This window comes from Rhineura floridana, chromosome 1 (assembly GCF_030035675.1).
Source record: "Rhineura floridana isolate rRhiFlo1 chromosome 1, rRhiFlo1.hap2, whole genome shotgun sequence".
Classification (NCBI taxonomy): Eukaryota; Metazoa; Chordata; class Lepidosauria; order Squamata; family Rhineuridae; genus Rhineura; species Rhineura floridana.
Genome location: NC_084480.1, coordinates 230,689,410 through 230,713,167, shown reverse-complemented (window position 1 = coordinate 230,713,167; position 23,758 = coordinate 230,689,410). Strand labels below are relative to the sequence as shown.

The window sequence follows — 23,758 nt, the reverse complement described above, 5'->3', positions numbered from 1 at the left end:
AGCCAAGTGTGGATCCACCTGATAGTTGTTCCATCCAGCCCACATTTAGCTAGCTTGCTAATCAGAATATCCTGGGGCACTTTATCAAAAGCTTTGCTGAAGTCGAGATATATTATGTCCACAGCATTCCCACAATCTACAAGGGAGGTTACCCAGTCAAAAAAATGAGATAAGATTAGTTTGGCAGGATTTGTTCTTCATAAATCCATGTTGGCTCCTAGTAATCACTGCATTGTTTTCAAGGTGCTTACAGATTGACTGCTTCATAATCTGCTCCAGGGTTTTTCCAGGGATTGATGTTAGGCTGCCTGGTCTGTAGTTCCCCAGTTCCTCCTTTTTGCCTTTTTTGAAGATAGGGACAACATTAGCTCTCCTCCAGTCATCCGGCACTTCACCGGTCCTCCATGATTTCGCAAAGATAATAGACAGCGGTTCTGAGAGTTCTTCAGCCAGTTCCTTCAATACTCTAGGATGAAGTTTATCAGGCCCTGCCAATTTGAACTTGTTCAAAGTGATTAGGTATTGCTTGACCGTTTGTCTATAAATCTCAAGGTCCAATCCTGCTCCTTCTACTTCATGTTTCCCGGGAGGGTCACAGATCCTTTTTTGGGAGAAGACTGAGCCAAAGTAGGAATTGAGGACTTCTGCCTTTTCTTTGTCACCTGTTATCATTTTGCCATCATTGAGTAGCTGTGCCATCATTTCTTTTCTCTCTCTTTTACTATGGACATACCTGAAGAAAGCTTTTTTGTTGCTTTTAGCATCCCTCGCTAACCTCAGCTCATTCTCAGCTTTAGCCTTCCTGACACCATCCCTGCAATTCCGTGATACCTGTCTGTACTCTTCCTTTGTGGTCTGGCCTTCTTTCCACTTCCTGTATGTCTCCTTTTTTGTTTTCAGGTCCTCTCTAAGCTTTGTGTGAAGCCACATTGGCTTCTTCTGTTGTTTCCCCCCTTTTTTCCTTGTTGGAATTGCTTCCTATTGCGCTTTTAGAATTTCCTTTTTTAGAAACTCCCACCCATCTTGGACTCCTTTTCTCATTGGTTTGGCTTGTCATGAAACCGTACTTACAATTGTTCTGAGTTTATTAAAATCAGCTTTCCTGAAGTCCAGGGTGCATGTATGGCTATTCTCAGCTTTTGCTTCTGTTAAAATCAAGAATTCAAGTATGGTGTGGTCACTTTCCCCCAGAGTTCCCGTAACTACCACTTCATCCACCAAATCATCTCTATTGGTTAGAATTATGTGGCACTGAATTCTGTAGTTCAAGTATGTGTTGGAAGAAGAAGAAAAAGAAGAAGAAGAAGAAGAAGAAGGTTGTTAGAAGGATTGCATATACGCTGAACCACTTGAATTTGTTAATTACATGGAATGATGACTGGAACCATTATGTTCACAGGCAATACACCTGATTTCCAGAAACTGAGGACAAACTACAGAAGGTTTTTTTTGCCTTGACTATGAATTTTCATAGACATGAAAGATGGTCACTACTAGAAACAGAATGCTCATAAATAATAAAAATAATAAAATTTTATTTATGAGTCGCCTATCTGGCCAAATGAACGGCCACTCTAGGCAACGTACATAACACAGTAAAATACAATATAAAAACAATGAGAACCACAATCAATAATTAATCTAAACACCACCCTTCCAGTTAATAACAGCATTAAAAGCTAATCTACCCCGGAGATCCCGTAGGCCTGCCTGAACAGCCAGGTCTTCAAGGCCCGGCGGAAACCTATCAGGGAGGGGGCATGGCGAAGATCGAAAGGAAGGGAATTCCAGAGGGTGGGGGCCACAATCAAAAATGCCCTCTCTCTGGTCCGCACCAACCTAGCTGTTTTAGCTGGTGGGACCGAGAGGAGGTCTTGTATGGCTGATCTCGTCGGGCGGCATAATTGGTGACGCTGGAGGAGCTCCTTCAGATAAACGGGGCAGAAACCATATAGGGCTTTAAAGGTCAACACCAACACCTTGAATTGGGCCCGGTAAACAACTGGTAACCAGTGTAGATCTACCAACACCGGAGTAATATGATCACGGCAATGGCTGTTCTTAATCAGACGTGCCGCTGCATTCTGTATCAGCTGTAATTTCCGGACTGTTTTCAAGGGTAACTCCACATAGAGCGCATTACAGTAGTCTAAGCGGGTGGAGACCAGGGCATGTATCACCCGTGGGATCAGATGGATAGGAAAGCAGGGTTGCAGCCTCCATATCTGATGTAATTGATACCAAGCTGCCCGGCTCACTGCCGAAATCTGAGCCTCCATGGACAGTTGGGAGTCAAGAATGACCCCAAGGCTGCGGACCTGGTCTTTCAGGGGTAATCTTACCCCATTGAACACCAGGTCTATATCTCCTAACCTTCTTTTGTTTCCCACGAGTAACACCTCGGTCTTATCGGGGTTTAGTTTCAGCCTATTCCCTTCCATCCATCCACTTACGGCTTCCAGGCACTTGGACATGGTGTTCACAGCCAACTCTGGTGAGGATTTAAACGAGAGATAGAGCTGGGTGTCATCCGCATATTGATGACACTGCAGCCCAAATCTCCTGATGATGGCCCCCAGCGGCTTTACATAGATGTTGAATAGCATGGGGGAGAGGATAGAACCCTGTGGCACTCCACAATTAAGAGGCCAAGGGTCTGAAACCTCATCCCCCAATGCCACCCGTTGATGCCTGTCTGAGAGATAGGAACGGAGCCACCGTAAAACAGTGCCCCCTATTCCTAATCCCTCCAGGCGATGTAAAAGGATACCATGGTCAACGGTATCGAAAGCCGCTGAGAGGTCCAGGAGGATGAGGAAGGTATATTCTCCCCTATCCAACGCCCTCCTCATATCATCCACCAGAGCGACCAAGGCTGTTTCAGTTCCATGTCCAGTCCTGAAGCCCGATTGGAATGGATTGAGATAATCTGCTTCATCCAAGTGTGTCTGTAACTGTTTGGCCACCGCTCGCTCAATCACCTTGCCCAAGAATGGTAAGTTAGAGACTGGGTGGAAGTTATTCAACTCTTGAGGATCCAAGGAGGACTTTTTCAAGATAGGCTTTATTACTGCCACCTTGAGGGCTGCTGGCATTGCACCCTCTTCCAAGGATGCATTTACCACTGCCTTGATCCCTTTGCTCAGCTTCTCTTTGCAGCTCATAATGAGCCACGAAGGGCAAGGGTCAAACAGACAGGTGGTTGGCTTCACAGAAGAGAGCACCTTGTCCAATTCCTCAGAGGGAAGAGGCTGAAACCGATCCCACCGTTTAACCGGAATGCAACTGGCCGACTCTGGCTCACTTCCTGTATCCACAGCATACGGAGTCATGCTCTTCAGGCGCTCGATTTTATCGGCAAAGTGTTTAGCAAATGTGTCACAGGAGGCTTTAGAATGTTCCATGGGTTCCTGAGCAACTGGACCGACCAGGCTTTGGACCACTTGGAACAACCTCCTGGGGCAGCACTCTGCGGACGCAATAGAGGCAGCAAAGAATTCCCTCTTTATTGCCTTTGTTGCCACCTGGTAGGCAGCTATTGCTGCTCTAACCAGTGTCTGATCGTCTTCAGAGTGAGACTTCCACCACCGGCGCTCTAGTCATCTCACCTCCTGTCTCAGACCCCGCAGCCGTGGTGTATACCAGGGTGCTATCTGAGTTCTATTCAGGGGGAGAGGACATTTCAGAGCCACCTGGTCTACTGCCCTAGTGATCTTCCTATTCCACTCCATCACCAGGGTTTCGACTGGGCATCCTTCAGCAAGCTCCAAGTCTCCCAGCACATTCAGGAATCCTTTAGGATCCATCAGGCGTCTGGGATGGACCATCCGAATAGGTCCTTGTCCCCTGCGGAGGGTGTGTGGCATTATGAGGTCCATAGTCACCAGGTAGTGATCTGACCATGACACAGGGTTGGAAATGACAGTCCCCATTTCCAGATCATTTCCCTCCCCTCCCGAGACAAACACAAGGTCAAGAGCATGACCGGCTACATGGGTGGGCTCTGTATTACTAAGGTGCAGTTCCCAGGAAGTCATGGTTTCCATGAAATCTCAAGGGGCTCCAGTGAGGACGGTCTCGGCGTGCACAATGAAGTCCCCCAGAACTAATAGGCTGGAGGAGAGCATCCGCACGCACGCGACCACCTCGGGCACCTAGGTCAGGGAGTCTGCTGTGCAGCGGGGTGGGCGGTACACAAGTAGAATCCCTAAACTGCCCTTCGGGCCCAACCTCCAGTACATGCAGTCAACAAACTTGGTCTCATGGAGAGAGGGTCTGGCGAAAACCAAGGACCACCGATAGATGACTGCCATTCCCCCTCCCCGCCTATGAACCCTCGGCTGCTGTGCGTATCGGAAACCAGCTGGACACATGGCCTCAAGCATAGGAGCTGAGGCTTCATCCAGCCAGGTCTCCATAATACACATCAGGTCTGCGTTCTCATCCAGGATCATATCATGGATGAGCATTGTTTTTTGTGCCACAGACCTGGCGTTACATAACAGCAGACTAAGGTCGGATGGAGTCCTGCGTCCCCCAGTTATCTTCTGGTTATGGACAGGGGATGGATATTATGCATCTATCCCTTGTTCCCCTAAACTGGCGTGGCCTGCCACCCGCACCTTTCCAGGATCTGCCGCCTAGCCTTTTAATATCGTGGCCCCCCACCCTCCCCACAGTACTCCCCTCCGGTCTGCACATGCCCCCTCCTTATCTGCCAATCAGGCAAGCCCCCCACCCCAAAACTACACCAGAATATCTTAAGTCCAACAGGCATCCAATCTCCGCTACAAGTCACTCCTCTTCAGCTGGTAGGTCGGAGCAGTAGATGGAAATTCCTGTGTAGCGGGGGCGATGAAAAGGTTTAGCCTGCTGGAGATGTCTCCTTCTTCCTGGCCACCACCAGATTCATATAATGGTGTGGCAGCTGTCTTTAGGGGCCTGCGCTGCTCTAAATATGATAATACAATCCTCGTAGCAGCCTGGCCAGTTGTGGAGAAGTCAAAAACAGGGCAATTTTAGTGGTTCCAGTTAGATGATTAATATCCACTAGCTATATCTCTCATATATAGATGTTATTTGATGGGTATCTCTCCTTACAGATGTTCTCGAATATCTGTAGATGGTTATATCTCTTAAGGCCTCTTAAGGCCTGAATCTGTAATGGTGAGCCAATATCAGCTGAAGCAGAGGAAGAGCAGGTTTTCCACAGAATCTCACTAATGTAACCCAGCCAAGCAATGGCCACCGTAAAGCAACACAGCTGTCCCGTGTCGGTTCTCTTGTTGGGTCATATTAAGTTGGCTTCCTCTTCCACTCAGAGTTGCTGAGTCATAGATAATAAAATACAGGCTTACAGAAAAGTTTCTCACAGATATTTTCTCACAGATATTCACCGGCAGTGTTTACTTCAGAGGACAGGAATGCTGGACTGTTCAGGTTCTTATTCCGTTATGGAGTCTGTTATAAAATGTTTGGCGATATCCAACATTGTTGATACTCTGAGTGGACACATTGAAATCAATGTACTTGTCCATTGATTTCAGTGTGTCTATTCTGAGTATGATTTAATTGGATATCACCCAGTGTTCTTTATCCATGATTTACTTGAGTAGAAGGACGGTATATACCCTCCTTTTATTCTGCTGCAGTTCAAAAGGCACTTGAACTACATTTAGCTTTTCTAAAACAAAATCAGTTTCTTGGAACCTCATAGAAGTTCCATCACCAGATCTACCTATGTTGTACACAGTGAAATCTGCATTTATTTCTATAAACCATATGATGAGAGCAGCTATTCCATTGCACTTTCCAGCGGCTATCTCTTGATTTCTGTCTCATAAATAAGGCTGAGATTTCAAAAACTTACCATAAAATATACAAGGCAGCACAAATCGGTAGGACAGAGCTCCAGTTATTGAGATTTATGTAAGAGCCTACTACAACTTTTATACCACTTGTTTTCAAGTTGTATATTTCAACATAAAATTATAAGATCTTGCTTATTTTCATAATGATTCCAGACTCTTCTGGAAAATAAAACACATAGATCACCATATTACATCTCTAGTGATATGAAAACAATAGGGGCAAATGCCACCATCTGCTGCTATTTGCAATATGACTTCTCTCAAAAATGACTTGTCTATAAACTTAACTCTCGGTTTTTTAAAAAATACGTAAGGTATAATTAACATGTCCAGTGGACACAAATCTTATCAATTTAAGCACATGGACTTAAGGATAGTAGGGGTGGGGAACTACTTTCAACCTGAGAATCAGATTTGAACCTGCCCTGTCCTCTGGCAACTGCATTCTAATGATGGGTGGAGCAACAGTGGGCATGGCAAAAAAACCCACACCCTCCACAAAAGACCTAAGAAACAGAGAGTGATATCCAACTAAATCATAGTCAGCACAGAGTAGATCTGAGAAAATTAATGGACTGAAGTTACTTAAGTACATTGATATCAACAAGTCTAACTCTGTGTATGATTAACATTAGAGATCACCCTCAGTGTTTTGTCTTTCCTTGCTCTGCCTGGTCTTTTAATGAGGGACCATTCATCAGACCGAGAGCTCTCAGAGATGTCTTGATTTACACTGAAGACTGCTCCTGATGATGTGCTCTTGCAGATGGCTGGAAATGGCACCAAATTCAAATCACACCTAGAACAAGTTTCCAAAACTAGAAACAGTGGAGATGCTGCAAGTAAATGGTGTGCAAAGCTGTGGAAAGTGCATCTTGCACAAATATTATTAAAACTACTATGATGTGGTTTTACAAGACCACCACACATGCCAAATTGGGAGGCCAGAAGTTCCCCACTGCTGGCCTATATAGTCCCTCCTTTCCTTTCTTTAATTCCAGATTCTGTCAACTTTCTCCTTTTTTCCTGCAATTGCACCGCTTCTTGCTTCTCACCTCACTGCTTCCCCCATGAGATCTGTTCTCCAGTCTAAATGCAGTTTGGGTTGCAGCCTGTGGTGATACCTTGCTCAAAAGCTGGTGAAGTGTGATGGCAGGGTAGCATCCCAGTTTGAAGTGGCACTTGCTAAAGTGCCCTTGGATGGAGCTCCTCATAGAATCATAGCATTGGAAGGGATTTGGGAAGTCATCTAGCCCAACCCTTTCTTCATGCAGGATCTGCAATGCAGGAAACAGCTGCAGCATCCCTGACAGATAGCTGCCCAGCCTCTGCTTAAATACATCCAGTGAAGTTGTGCCTATCTTCTCCTGAGAGAGTCCTTTCCATTGTCTCCTGACATTCAGGTGAAATCTGCTTCTCTGCAATATTCATCATGCCTAATCCTGCTTTCTGCTGTAACAGAGAACAAGACTGCCCCACCTTTTGCATGATAGATATTTGAAGACCACAACCCTGTATTCTCCCTCCCTTAATTTTTTCCTCTCTTAACATGCTCAGTTCTTTCAACTGATCCTTTTTGTTTCCAGACTCATCACCATCCTGATTGCCCTCTTCTGGACATGTCTTCTTTTATAGGTGAGCTCTGGCAGACCTAGCTAGTGGCAGCAACAATAGTAGTACTCCAATCAGCATCAGACAGCAGCGAACTACCATTTTAATTTTCTACAATCCCTGATCTAGTGTCCCTTCAAGGCACTAGTTTAATTAAAATGGTGGCTCTGGGATCCAACCACCTGGAACTGATTAGAGCTCTGAGAGACGGCAATGTGTTGTGGTGTCCCAGCAACTGCCCAAGTGTTGACACAGGATTTGTGTAGTGGTGTGAGTTGTGAGTCTTGGTGACTCCAGTGATAAACTCAGTAGATGGTCTTAGGCAAAACCCTGTTTCTGTCTTTAACCACACCCCATTGAGATGGGGATAATAATACTGATATCTATCCTTGCTCTTGAAAGCTTCTGCTCATGTTTTGTTTAGAGAGAAACAAACTAAGAGTGCTGATTTTCCCATAATACTAAGTCATCAGTGTGGTTTGTTTCCTTCCAGTACAGCAAAGCCAGGAATGGGAGAGGAGCATGTTGGGCACTTTTGATCAGCACATACCATTTCTTGGGTTGGGCAAATCTGTCAGTTTTGGTTTCTCCAGTCTGAAATGTAGTTCTCCACATTTCCACACCAGTTTGTGCTTTTTTTAGAAAAAGTCCTTATGGAAATTTATCAGCCTTTTAGTGCAATTTTCTCCTACTATGCATGTATTTTATGCAATTTTCTTTAATATAATGTATTTTTATTGGTTATTTTCACTACTATATGTGCACCGGTCTCTTTCTGAGAGGAAGGGCAGGATGTAAATTTAATACATAAAATAACTAACTAAAAGTTCTTTACCCTAGTATATGCATGTTTGTATATATAACTTGGCTTGATAACCGCATTGCAAAATTTGGAGAAGTGTGAATTTTGAAGGATTGCTGTGTTTTGGTTCTCAGATTGTTTCAGAAAGTGCAAATTGCCCCAACCTCCTCCTTAACCAGCATGTGACTCATTTGTGTTAAGCCATAGCTTATTTTTAATTATGGTTTAACATGACATGTGAACCATGTGAACCATAACATGTGTAAGGCTTTCCAATGAATTCATGCCCGGGCATCATGAATGAGAATCTGGAATAAAATAACCTTTGAAGTATTCTTTTGGGAATCTCCATTTTTCACAATGAACAAATAAAGAAATCTAGCAATTGTATATTCTAATAAGAAAGGGTAAAATGGTATGTGTGCAAGGTCACCTTAGATGACCTGTGAAAAGGATGAGACAAATTCATGGGACATTACTCTATTAAATGCTATTCATTGTACATCTATAAAGTTGAACCTGTATCAAAAATAATTTATTCATTAATTATTTTTTATTATTACATTTATATCCCAACTTTCCTTCAAGGACCTCAAGGTGGCATACACAGTTCTCCTTCCTCTCCATTTTATCCTCACAGCAACCCTTAGGCTGAAAGATTATGACTGGCCAATGATTACCCAGCAAGCTTCATGGCTGAGAGGAGATTTGAACCCTGCTCTCCCAGAACCTAGTCCAACACTCTAACCACTATGCTGCACAAGTAGTATAACCTTGCCCCTGAAAAAGGAGGACTCCTGTTTAAGATTTTAGCCAGCACCATTGTCATGAGACCAACAGTCCCATTAGTATCTGGCCTGGAATGGCAGTCTCAAACAGAAGAGAAGGAGGAGAGTGGGACTGTCATGGCAATCCAGGATGGAGGGCAGAGGTTCTTTGACTCTAGCCATTAGGGAAGGAAAAGCAGACTTGCTGGCTCTCCTCTCTGTCTCTGCTGTGGAAAGCTTTACTGGGAAGTGGGAAGGAATTTTATCAGCTGGAGTGGGTGGCTGCACAAGAGATGGAGGCAGAGCCCGGGGGCAGCATACTGCCCCTTGGTTGAGAACGTACTGCCACCTGCATTCTTGGGAAGAGACACACATAACCCAGAGAAGTGCATGTTTGCAAGATCACCATTCCTGTAAGAGGATCTCATACACCGTGACCTCTGTGGACCATTTAATGTATCCTTACTTGGGAAGAATAGATATGTTCCAATTTTTGTGGATGATTTTTCAAGGTACTGTGTCACCTACCTACTAAAGGAGAAGAGTCAAACACATGAGATGCTGAAGAGAGAGCCAGTGTGGTGTAGTGGTAAAGGTGTTGGACTATGACCTAGGAGACCAGGGTTCGAATGCCCACACAGCCATGAAACTTACTGGGTGATCATCGGCCAGTCACTGCCTCTCAGCCTCAGAGGAAGGCAAAGGTAAACCACCTCTGAATACCACTTACCATGAAAATCCTATTCGTAGGGTCACCATAAGTTGGAATCGACTTGAAGGCAGTCCATTTCCATTTCCATGGTGAGCACAAAGTTTGAGAGGAAACCAAAAGCTCTACAAACTGACAATGGCAGTGAGTTTATATCACACCAAACACAAAATATCCTGGAGGAACAAAGCATTTTGCACAGGAGGACTGTCAGTCATAGTCTGGAGCAGAATGGGATTTCTGAAAGGAGACTAAGATCTCTTCTGGAAATGACTAAATGCATGCTTGCTGACACTGATCTACCCAGCAGATTGCTTTTACCTACATAGCCAAATGAAAGAGGCAGAAGCTAGATGCTAGAACAGAACAGACTATTTTATTAGGCTATGCTCCTGGTAGCAAAGGCAACAGAGTTATGAATCTAAAAACAGGTGAAGTCAGCACAAGACATGTTATCTACTCTGATGAGCAACACAGAGCTGACAAAAGAGGGCTGTGCTGGATTTCTCAGAAGAGCAAGGACAACATGTCCAATCTCTCATAGATATGCCAGTACCGACATACAGAATACCAGTGACACCACAGACATCTACACAACCTGAAGCAAGCCTTGAGCAGGAAGAAGAGGCAGAGACTGCAGAAAGTGATGATGAGGCTGAGAGCGGTACAGATGCAGATGAGGATGATGAGATGACTGGACTGGAAGATGCTGCAGAGCCAGACCAGATCCCAGAACAGGTTCCTAGATGCTCATCATGAACCAACAAGGGTGTACCACCTCCACGCCTGTCCTACCTCGAGAAGTCGGCACTACCTAGTGAACCATCAACTTGGGAGGAGATTAAGCAGATGCCAGCATCCAAGGCTGCTCAGTGGAGAATTGTACATGCAGCAACCCCCAGGCTTCATGAACCAGAAGCAAGCACATCTTATATGTAAACTTAAAAAGGGCTTGTATGGACTCAAACAAGCTGCAAGAGCCTGGAATGAGAAACTGGACAAAATGCACAAGGAGCAAGGCTTCAAGCAAGTTGAGGTAGACCAATGCCTGTGCACCAGAAGCAAGGATGGACATTTGACTTATATCCTGATTTATGTTGATGACTTGATCATGGTGACTCAACAAGACCAAGACTACACAGAAATTGTACATCATTTAAACAAGGAAGTTGAGATTAAGGAATTAGGCACCGCAACATACTACCTAGGCATTCAGATCAAAAGGGAAGGAGATGGCTCCTACCTTCTCAACCAAGGCAAAAGATTGTTGATCTTTTAGAGACTCTAGAACTCAAAGATGCTTATCCTGTAGCAACACCCATGGTGACAGACTTGCTTAAAGACAATGATGTAGGTGAATTTTTACCAAACAACAACCAGTACAGAACAGCAATAGGGAACCACCAACACTAGACCTGACATAGCAAGTGCAGTAGGGATTTTATGTAGGAAAACTAGCACACCCACATGAAAGGACTGGATTGCTGTCAAAAGGGTGACTACATACTTGAAAGGAACTATGGACTTTAATCTGAGATTGCCAGCTAACAGTGATCCAAAACTTGTATGTTACACTGATGCAGACTGGGCTGGAGAAAGTTCAGACTCTAAATCAACTAGTGGCTTCCTGTTTACGTATGGAGATGGACCAATCTCCTGGGCTAGTCACAAGCAAGATATAATAGCTTTTTCTTCCACAGAATCTGAATATGTAGCTGCTGCAGAAGCATGCAAAGAAGTCATTTGGTTTAACAGATTACTAAAGGACTTCGGAATAAGAGTGCAAAGGCCAATTCAGATGATGGAAGACAATCAGAGTTGTATTAGCCTTTCTCAGACAGAGAATCCAGAGCTTGGAAGATTACTTTTAAAAAGTAATAAATTACAGTTACAGTTATGTGGCCCAAAAAAGTAGTAATTATCGTTACAATTACAATTGCTCTGAAAGTAACTGATTACTTTCCTTTTTCTCAAAAGTAATCACTACAGTTACATTTCAGTTACTTTAAAAAAAAATGCATAAAAGGTGCTGGCCTTGGCTGCTGCACCTCTAAGTAGCCTAAAACAACATTAAAAATAAACAAATACATACAGAGGTAGTAGAATAATTATTTTTATTCATAAGATAGCAATGGTGGTCTCTCTGCTGGTAAGGGTGGAGGGGAGGGAGGCTGAGGCCACTACTCAGATCTTTGCACATCAAACCAAGTGCAACCCCCCCACTCAGGCAGCCAGCATAATCTCTCTCACTTAACCACCTCCCAAACCCTGCCCTCCCACCAACTAAAGGATACTCACTCAAGCAAACATTTTCCCCTGAGATGCAAAAAAGTTAAAATACTGCAAATGCAGCACAGTAGGCAGAGAGGGTGGTGGAGGCTGTGAGGCGTCCTTCCCTGGCTCTCCCAGGTTCCTACCTGCTCGTGGTTACTGCCTGTCTCTAGGCACCACCAGGGACTCCACCAGTCCGGACCGCACTCTCTTATGATTTACCTATCCGCTCTAGCACAGATCTCAACAGATCCCCCTGCTAGGCAACCACCAGTAACGTCCCAATACTAGTATTCCCAGAGACTCTGAATACTGGTATTGTTATTCTCTTCACCGCTGCCACCATTTGTTACAGTTCCCCTTCAGCCTTGGTCATTACCTTACCCTCCCTTCTGGTCTGTGAAACCCCAGCCAAGGATCAGGCCTTTGGTAAACCAAATTAAGTATTTATTACAGATAACAAAGCTAACAAGATTAACAAGATTTCTTCTTAAGGCACATAAGCATATGGTTTTACTCAATACTAATCCGAACTCCACCTCCCTCCTTCTCCACTCTCTCCTGGCAAACAACTCTCTCAAACCCCACCAAGCAATCCACTCTTTCTCTTCTCCCCCCAGATTCCACTCTCACTCTTCCTTTTATACATTCAGCCATTTTAAACACTCAGCCAATCATCTCGCATTCTACTGCCCATTCACTCCCCCTCCTCTTTCACTCCACTTACCATGTATCTTCTAAAACAACAACACTTACCATATATACATTAATATAGGAACATCACATTCCCCCCCCTTAAACAACAGCAGAGTATTATTCCTGTTCCAGGATTTATACGTCGCGTTAACAAATAAAAGTCTCTATGGGGAAAATGTCTTTCTTTGTTCCTCTGTCTGGTCACGTCACTGCAGTCCCAGCCACTTGCCTGGAAAGTCCATCGGCCAGTACATTGTCCTTGCCTTTTATGAACTGGAAGTCCACCTGATAGTCCTGTAGGGCCCAGGACCACCTCTGCAGCATAGTGTTATGGTTTTTCATAGTCTGCAACCATAACAAGGCCCGATGATCCGTAGTCACTGTGAATCTTCGTCCCCACACGTATGGGCGCAACTTGTTCAGTCCCCACACGACCGCTAGGCACTCCTTCTGGACCGATGAATAGTTTTTCTCCCTCGGCGTCAGCTTGTGACTCAGGTACGCCACTGGATGTCTGGTGCCTTCTCTCTCCTGTAGCAAGACGACTCCCAGCGCCAGGTCCGACGCATCTGTAGCCACGATGAATGGTTTCTCATAGTCTGGTGCTATTAATATGGGTCCTTGGCACAAGGCTTGCTTCAGTAGATCAAAAGCCTTCTGACATTCATCCGTCCATACCACACGCTCAGAACACTTCTTTGTTAATTCATGCAAGGGGGTTGCTATTTCCCCAAAATTTCTCACAAACTTCCTATAAAATCCAGCCACACCCAGAAATGCCCTTACTTGCTTTTTGGTTAAGGGGATCGGCCACGCTTGTATTGCCTCCACCTTGCTCCATAAGGGGGTGATTTTCCCACTCCCCACCTTATGTCCTAAATAGATTACTTCCTTTAGTCCAAACTGGCATTTCCTAGCTTTTATTGTGAGGCCTGCTTTTCTTAAGGCCCCCAATACTGTTGTCAGGTGTTGGACATGCTCAGGCACCGACTTCCTAAAAATGGCCACGTCATCGATATAGGCCACTGCAAAATCTGACATGCCTCGCAACACAGTATTGATTAGCCTCTGAAATGAACTTGGTGAGTTCCTTAGTCCCATGGGTAAGGTCACAAACTTATATAACCCATCTGGTGTACTGAAGGCAGTTTTGGCACTGGATTGCTCATCTAGTTCCATTTGCCAAAATCCTTTACAGAGATCTAGTGTAGAGATAATGGTTGCTGCCCCCAATAACTCTAACATTGTGTCTACCCTAGGCATAGGATACGCATCTGGGACAGTAATTTTATTGATTAGCTGATAATCAATGCAAAACCTTGTCGTTCCATCTTTTTTCGGAACCAGGACAATACTTGAGGCCCAGGGACTGATGGATTCCCTGATCACTCCTAATTCCAGCATATCTTCCACCTCCTTTTTGATCTCATTCAAAACTTTCCCATTCACACGGTACGGAACAGATCTGATTGGGGCATGATCTCCAGTATCAATGGAATGTATAACTATACTGGTTCGGCCAGGTTTGTTGCTAAAGAGATTCCTATAGGTTTTCAAAACTCTCAGAATCTCTTCTTTTACTTCCTCCTCTACCTCCTCTGACCATTCCACTTGATCTACCCCTCCTTTGTCTTTGCTTTCCTGTACCAAATCTGGAAGTTCAGGCCCACTTCCCTCAGGGAATAAGGTAACTTGCAACACCTTTGCATCCCTGGTATGGTAAGGCTTTAACATATTTACATGAACCACTTTGCTTTTGTTTAATTGGTCTGTGGTGATGACATATGTCACTGTGTCAAGCCTTTCTCTGATGGTATATGGTCCTTCCCAGTTAGCCTGTAATTTGTCATGTTTCCTGGGTATCAACGCCATAACCATATCTCCCACATCATACACACGTTCTCTGGCTGTTCTGTCATACCAGTAACTTTGCTTCTCCTGTGCATGACTCAAATTCTCTTTCACTACTTCCATCATTGATGTTAATTTATTGCAGAATTCCAATACAAAATCTACTACAGAAGTTTTGTACTCTCCCAGAGTTCCTTCCCATGAATTTTTTAGCAGTTCCAAAGGTCCCCTCACTTTTCTAGTAAACATTAGTTCAAAGGGTGAGAAGCCTGTTGACTCCTGAGGGACTTCTCTGTATGCAAATAAGAAGCATCCCAAACGTTCATCCCAGTCTTGTGGGTGATCTTGAACATAGCTTCTTATCATGCCCTTCAAAACCCCATTGAATCTCTCTGTTAGCCCATTAGTGGCGGGATGGTAAGTAGTGGTCTTTAGATGTTTTAGACCACAACATTTCCACATACATTGCATCACTTCTCCCATGAATACACTGCCTTGATCTGTCAGCACTTCATGAGGGAAACCCAGCCTCATAAAGATTTTTAATAAAGCCTCTGCCACTACAGGGGCTTCTACAGATCTCAGTGCTTCTGCGTCTGGGTACCTGGTGGCAAAATCCACCACCACCACTAGATATTTCTTGCCATGCCTTGTGGGTTTGGAAAAAAGGCCCACCAAATCTATTCCCACTCTATAAAAGGGTTGTCCAATTATAGGAAGGGGCTTTAAGGGTGCCTTAGTCTTTACTCCACTCTTTCCCACCTTTTGGCATATTCCACAAGATAGACAATGTTGTTTTACATCCTTGGAGATATTTGGCCAATAATAATGTGCAGCCAATCTCCTCTTGGTCTTTTTTATTCCCAGATGTCCTGCACATGGGACATCGTGGGCTACCTCTAGCAATCTGGTTCTGTATTTGCTAGGTACTATCAATTGCTTCACTGGTTCACATTCATCCTTTCTCTCAGCAGGCATACACAATCTATATAAAATCCCATTCTCACACACAACTTGATTCCTCAGTTTGTCAGTGAAAGGAATCTGTTGGGTCAGGGCTTGTTCCTTTATCTGCTTCAAACTTATATCTTTATGCAGCTCTTCCCTGAATTGCTCTGCTTCTTTCCCAGAGACCACTTGATACAATTTGTCTCCTTCACCAGGCCTGCTAGTGGTTGCTATGGTGACCTGAGGCTGGCTAACAGATTCCACCCTGTTTGTTTCAGCCCCCCTTAATATGGCTTCTTTTTCTCTGCCAATTTGCTGTCTGGTCACTACATAGATCTTTCCTTGGGCGCCCATTACATCCCTTCCCAGTATTACTGGTTCTTGTTGCTGGGCATTAATGCCTACTTTATATCGGCCCTCTCGGCCTCTCCAAGTCATTTCCACCAGGGCCACAGGCAAACTTTCTGGTTGACCCCTCACTCCTTGGATAGTCACAGTTTCCTGAGGAAATATTACCTCAGATTTTATTAAATCTGGCCTCAGTAATGTCTGAGCGGCACCAGTATCAAGCAATGCCCAATAATTTGCCTCTTGTACACTCACTTCCTCTCTCAGACTTGAATCAAGGTCTGTTACTTCTGTCCAGTTTATCTGGCAGAACTGAACCTTTTTCGCTGTTTCTAAAGCCTTGGGCTCTGTTTTCACTGTCCTTGTCTGAGCAGGATTACTAATGGGGTTGGCAACCTCACATTGAAAACGTAGGTGCCCCGGTCTACCACATTTGTAGCATAATTTCTCCTCACTTTTAGGGTACACAGATCCACTCTGGGGTGTCCTGTGCCCTTCAGATTTTACTGGAGGACTCACTCGCTGTGGTACCACATCCCTTCTGCCAGCACTATATGGTCTGGGTTTAAACTCTCTTGATGTTTTCCCCACCCAGCCAGTTCTATTGGAGGCAAAGTGATCCGCCAACTCTGCGGCCTCCTGCACAGATGTAGGGGAACGGTCTTTGACCAGGAGCCTTATTTCTGGTGGTAACTGATGGTATAATTGATCCAGTATCATGAGGCTTTTCACCTCTTCCACTGACTGAGCTTTGGCACTACTCATCCACTTTCCAAATATATCCATCAACTTTGCTCCCAGTTCCACAAAAGACCTCCCTGTCTGTATCTGGCAATTTCTGAAAAGCTTTCTAAAATAATCAGGCCCCAGTCTGAATCTTTTAAACACTGCTTCTTTGAATTCAGCATAGGTGATGGGCCTGTCTGAGGGGAAATATTGGTATACTTCAGCCAATTCCCCTTTAAACAGGTTTGATAAATACCGCATGTATTTATCTTCAGGTAGCCCCCACAACTGAGCTGCTTTTTCAAAGGTGCTGAGGTAAATTTGAGGATCTTGACCAGGCTCATAGACAGCAAAGTCCTTTGGAGTAATTTTTATTTTTGCTCCATCTCTGTCCTTTCTTGTTTCATTAGAATGAAACTTCTCTCTTTCACATTTTAACTTTTCTACTTGTAATTCGGCATCCACTGCTCGTTGCTTCTCCCTCTCCTCAAACCCCAATCTCATTCTCTCAGCTTCCATCTTCGATCTCTCAGCTTCCAACTCTCGCTGTTTATCTTTTTCCTCAGCCTCAAAGACCCGCTGCTTTTCTTTTTCAACAGCCTCCCTCCTCAATCTTTCAGTTTCCAACTCATGCTCCCATCTTAACTTCTCTCTCAAATACTCTATATAAGCGGGATTGGTTGAGTATCCTTCTGGGGTCTCTTCTCTGACAGGTTGTTTTTGCTGGGCAGTTGCAAATCCTATTAGTGCTACCCTCAATTCATCTACCCCTTTACCCTTGTGAGGTAAATTGAATGTTACGCACTTCTCCACCAGCTCCTCTCTTTTCATTTTTATATATTCAGCCATGGTGTTTGAGTTCACTCACTCTTTGCCACACACTCTTTGCCAGTCACTCTCACAAGAAATCTTGTTTTGTTATTTCTGTTTGCCACACCACTGTTCTGGATTCTCTAGTATTCGTATCTGGATTCTCTGTTGTTCGTATCCCACCGCTACTGACACCACATGTGATGCGTCCTTCCCTGGCTCTCCCTGTCAGGTTCCTACCTGCTCATGGTTACTGCCTGTCTCTAGGCACCACCAGGGACTCCACCAGTCCGGACCGCACTCTCTTATGATTTACCTATCCGCTCTAGCACAGATCTCAACAGATCCCCCTGCTAGGCAACCACCAGTAACGTCCCAATACTAGTATTCCCAGAGACTCTGAATACTGGTATTGTTATTCTCTTCACCGCTGCCACCATTTGTTACAGTTCCCCTTCAGCCTTGGTCATTACCTTACCCTCCCTTCTGGTCTGTGAAACCCCAGCCAAGGATCAGGCCTTTGGTAAACCAAATTAAGTATTTATTACAGATAACAAAGCTAACAAGATTAACAAGATTTCTTCTTAAGGCACATAAGCATATGGTTTTACTCAATACTAATCCGAACTCCACCTCCCTCCTTCTCCACTCTCTCCTGGCAAACAACTCTCTCAAACCCCACCAAGCAATCCACTCTTTCTCTTCTCCCTCCCCCGATTCCACTCTCACTCTTCCTTTTATACATTCAGCCATTTTAAACACTCAGCCAATCATCTCTCATTCTACTGCCCATTCACTCCCCCTCCTCTTTCACTCCACTTACCATGTATCTTCTAAAACAACAACACTTACCATATATACATTAATATAGGAACATCACAGAGGCCACTTTGTGTGCCAAGTGCAAACAGTATTCACACACGCACGCACACACACATGTTGTCATCTTACACCTCCACAGTTCTTTATATCCATTCTGCTGCTGCCTCCTTCTCCTCCTTTATCCATGTTCTTGACCTCCAGATCCTTTTCCCCTCCACTCCATTCTTCACCACCACTATCCATTTTTTAAAATAATTGTTTTCTCCACTCCACCCCGTCTCACTCTCCGCCTCCTCCCTCGTCACCTCCTACCCATCCACAGAGCATGAGAAAAGAGTGACACTGCATAGAAGCCCAGTTTGAGGCACATGATTTTCATCCACAAATCAGAGGAGCAGAAGACTTCCCCTGCTCCCCCCCCCCCAAGTAATGCCCAAAAGTAATTCTGGAAATGTTACAATTACTCCACAAAAGTAGTAAAATTACTCTTAGTTCTATTATAGTCAAAATGTAAAGGAATTACCCACTCGTTACTCAAAAAAGTAATGAATTACTGGTAATTTGTTGCTTGTAACTAGTTACTTCCAAGCTCTGAGAGAATCACACCATACACTAAGCACATAGGGATAAAGTACCATATCATGCGTGAACTGACAGAGAAAGGATTCATCAAGATGAACTACTGTCCAACTACAGAAATTACAACAGACATCTTGACAAAACCATTGCCAAGAAACTGTTTCCAGAGACTTCAGGTCAAGATGGGACTCTTGGGTTCTAACATGCCAGCTTGAGGAGGAGTGTTGCAACTCCTATAATCTCTGCTCATTGGCGATGCTGCCCGGGGTTGATGGAATCCAACAACAACTAGAGGGTGCCATGTTGCCTACCTCTGATTTAGGGCTTTAAAAGTCAGAACCAGCACTTTTACTTGTGCCCAGAAACTACTTGGGACCCAGTGCAATTACATGGCAACCCTAAACAGTGTGGGTTAGGTCTGAATTTATGTTGGATGACAAAAGAATAGGGCCTCATGCTGTTTCACAGCCAGTTGTGCACACAACCTATGACCACAAAATATGTCAGGCTTGTGTACTAACGATGGAACTTGCTTGAACAGTCATCCTATTGATTCAAAATGTTCAGTTCAAATGAATAATAAATGCTAATCCTGGAAAAAATTAAATATTTATTTTCACTCCCTCTCATGAGATCTCCTTAAATTTTACTTATAACTATTTTGGGGGTGGGGAATACACTTCTAAAAAGGAATAGGGTTTCATTAGTCATTCCCCATGAAAGCATTTTCTTTGTATGTACAAGCAAGAGTGAAGTAAATAATGAAGTTGTATTAAAATGAACATAAATTAAGAACAATTAAATGCACATTGGAAAGATCAGTCAGGCTGCGGTACAAGACAGAGTAATGAATGCAAAGAGATTGTTAAACACTGGACACACCCCTACCTAGTTTATCATGCCTCATAAACTAGTTTTTAAACTTTCTTTGTAAAAATGATCCAAAGTAGCATATAATAAACTTCTAATGAAGGGTAAAGGGGAAGGTTTTTTATCATTTGGAGAGAAAGAATGAGAGAGAGAGTAAATAACTACAAGAGGGGTGAGAGAGGGTGCGGCGGGGAGAGGGGAGCAGGGGAGATGGATAAATGTCTTCTATTCTGTTTTTCTGACAAAAGCTTTAATGCCCAGTAACTGGTATCTGAAGTTTGTATACAGTGAAATAACATATGGTAGAGTCACACATTGTTCTGCTGGTTCCAGTGTGTCTCCACCTCTCTCTTCTGAAAATGGGGGCACAAGATGCTAGAAAACCCTGCCCCTTTTTACTGTAAAACCTGGTGGAATCAGCTTGAGTGCTTTAAAAAAAATGCTTCAAAGAGATTTCGCAGCTGATTGGCAGATCAATCCATTCACCCTCCAGATGTAGCCAATAAAAACATTTTGCTGTAGGTGACTAGTGTGCTCACAGTCAGAATCTCTCCAAAAATTAATTTGCTCCTGACTATGGAGGAAAAATGAAGGCAGCATTTTTGTGCTACTTAGGTACATAACACATATTGGTAGAGGTGACAAAATTTAAAAAGTCAGTGGAACACATACTGGTAATCTAAATGCACAGCAAATGTATTCATATAATTCCTGTGCACTAATTATAATGAAGATTCACTAATGGGCAAAAAAAACCCTTGCAGTTTAAGAATGTACCTATAGCCAACATATATTTCTATCAAACTTTTAAAAACATGGAAATTGGGCAGCTATCATGACTGCGCCAGGGGAGCAGGAGACCTGACCTCCTCTCTGAGATACTGTACTGCCCTACAAATTTGTCAAAATGCAAACACAATTTGGCTTGGTCTTTCACAGTCCAATCTACTTCCTGTGTTGCTTGGAAGAATTTGATAACATGAACCCCTGAGCATATGGTGAGTGGTCGCAACACCTGCCATCTCCAAAGATGGAGAATTACATTTTTGTATGTTTGTTGGTGTTCTTTTTTCTTTGCTTCTTGCCTGTGTTACTACTGTTTCCATAGAGAATCTAATCTAGAAAATTTTATTTCGCTCATCATTCATCCTAGAAATCGCTGTCAAATTTATTTTTATTAATTTCAAAGCTTTTTTATTGGTCAAGGTCATATGATGATGAAGACAGCCTTTTGTGTTTCAAACTGGAGGTTATGCTTTATTTCTATTTTGGGTGCATTAACAGTTGAATTTGAAACTGCAGTTTGATGTAAAATCAGACTGATAACAATATGCTACTACTTATGCAATGACTCTAGCTGCTGGGGGGGGGAACTTGGTCTGCCCAAGATGCATGTTTTTAGCCTGCTATTCTTAAACCACTTCACTTAAGGAAAATTTGGCATGGTTAATTAAAAACATAGAGCACACCTAGAATTTTGCTAGAATATATTTCACCTCCCACTGTTTTATCTTGTGCAAACTGAGACACTCCTCGAGTCCATTGCAAACTATTCTGCAGAATAGTCAGTGCCATTATTCCACAATTGTTTTTGGAGTTATTTTTAGTGTAAACTATGCAAAGTGTTTCTGTACTCACATATTCACAGAAACAGAAGCAAAAGAAAATGATTGACGATAGGAAAGTTCATTAAAATTGCAAAGTAAATCAAATATATTTAAAGTGGCTATCTGAACAATATTAACTGTCTTAATATAGTTGGTTTCTCCCTGCTAAAACAAGATCAGCATAGTACATGTCTCGTTTCTGTTATTTCGGCTCATTGCAGGTGTTGCGACCATTCACCATACTTTCAGAGGCACAGGTTACCAAATTCTTCCAAGCTACACAGGAAGTGGATTGGACTGTGAAAGACCAACCCAAATGGTGTTTGCATTCTGACCAATTTGTAGGGCAGTCCAATATCTCAGAGAGGAGGTCAGGTCTCCTGCTCCCCTGGTGCATTCACTATAGGTGCCCAACTTCCCTGTTTTGTAAAGTTTGATAGAAATATATGTCGGCTATAGGTACGTTCTTAAACTGCAAGGGGTTTTTTTGCCTATTAGTGAATTTCCTTGCTTTTTAATCCGGGAGGTAAGAAATGGGATCCTGTCCAAGTTTGCTGAGAATGGATTGATCATTTGCATGCTTATTGAGTTCAGTGGGATTTACTCCCCTGCAATCATGCTTAGGATAGGTGAAACTGACCACAGGAGATGAGGGGAGGAAAAACAGAGGGGAGGATTGGGATGGGAGCAGGCAGGATGGGGAGGGGAGAAGGACAGATTTGATCATTTGCATGTTTATTGAGTTCAGTGGGATTTACTCCCATGCAGTCATGCTTAGGATAGGTAAAACTGACAATGGGGGGAGGGAGGGAGGGAGGGAGTGGGCAGGGGAGGAGGAAGGAAGAGGGGGATGAAGAAGGGAGAGGAGAGGGGAAGGAGGGGAAAGGGAGGTCTGATCATTTGCATGCTTATTGAGTTCAATGGTATTAACTCCTATGCAATCAGGGTTGTTGTTGTTGCTATATGCTTTCAAGTCAATTACAACTTATGGCAACACTATGAATCTTTTTTTGGATATATTCACAGGGTTTTCATGGTAAGAGATATTCAGAGGGTGGTTTACGATTGCCTTCCTCTAAGCCTACAGCACCCGGTATTCCCAGGCGTTCTCCCATCTAAGTACTAACCAGGCCTGACCTTGCTTAGCTTCTGAGATCAGATGAGATCGGGTATGTTCAGGGTAGTATGGCTGTAGGCTGCAGTCATGGTTAGGATAGGTAAAACTGACCATGGGGGAGGAGGGGGGAGCAGAGACAAGGACAAAATGAGGGGAGAGGGGAGGGAAAGAAGGGGGAGGGGAAGGAGGGGATTGGAAGGGGAGGGGTGAAGGGAGTAGGAGGGAAGGGGCAAAAGGGAGGTGATGGGAGGGAGGATAAGGGGAGAGCAGCTTTGATCATTTGCATGCTTATTGAGTTCAATGGGATTTACTCCCGTGCAATCATGCTTAAGATAGGTAAAACTGACAATGGGGGAGGAGGTGGGAGAGGGGAGGGAATGTAGGAGGAGGGGAAGGAGAGGATTGGGAGGGGATGGGGAGGGGAAGGAGGGGCAAAGGAAGTGGGAGGGAATGGGAAAGCGGGAGGGGATAGGAGGGAGGAGGAGTGGAGAGCAAGTTTGATTGTTTGCATGTTTTTTTAGTTCAGTGGGATTTACTCCTCTGCAATCATGCTTAGGATAGGTGAAACTGACCTGGAGCAGGGGCAGGGAGGGAAGGGGGAGGGAGGAAGGGTACGAGAGGGAGAGGGGAAAAGAGTTAGTGGGTGGGCACTGGGCAGAGGGGAAGCCCCTTTCCTTTCTTATAGGAAAACATTGTGAAGAATATCATTATTTTGCAGTGTTTTCCCCACCTTTTTATTCTACAACAGGCACATGTAGTCTTCCACCCAAATTTAAACCAAAGCTGTCTCTGGCTGCATCCACACCAGACTTTTATTTCACTTTAGGCAGTCATGGCTTTTCCCAAAGAATCCTGGGAAGTGTAGTTTGTGAAGGGTGCTGAGAGGAGACTCCTATTCCCCTGACAGAGCTCCAGTGGCCAGAGTGGTTTAACAGTCAGCTGCTCTGATGAAGCTCTGTGAGGGGAACAGGATGTTTCCTAGCAACTCTCAGCACCCTTCACTGTGTAAAGTGAAATAAAGGTCGGATGTGGGTGTGGCCCCCTGATTAGCTAAGCCAAGCAGCTGTGAGTCTGGGTTCTAGAACACTGACAGTTCATTCTTACTGAGCATGCCCGGGCTTATAATTGACTCCAATGCTAAATTTCTTAAATTAATTAAAAACTGGCCTGACTTTTTTAAACTTTTAAACTGCAGAAGACGAAGTTCAGAGTATGGGGCATCAGTAATAGGATTACAGGTACTCTGTGAACATGGCTGATTTTTAATTAATTTCAACAAATTATGAGAACTCTGACAGAAGAATGTCCAACAAGGGTCTGTTCCCCCCCCTCTTTTTACATTTTGAACTCTCGA

At 43.9% G+C, this 23,758-nt stretch overlaps 1 non-coding gene across 1 annotated transcript; it reads right to left on the bottom strand.

The window, feature by feature from the left end:
• Positions 1-22,365: 22,365 nt before the first annotated feature.
• On the bottom strand, positions 22,366-22,484 carry LOC133375930 (5S ribosomal RNA). The gene has a single exon (XR_009760341.1). It is a non-coding gene; the product is annotated as a 5S ribosomal RNA (ribosomal RNA).
• Between the last annotated feature and the right edge of the window lie 1,274 nt (positions 22,485-23,758).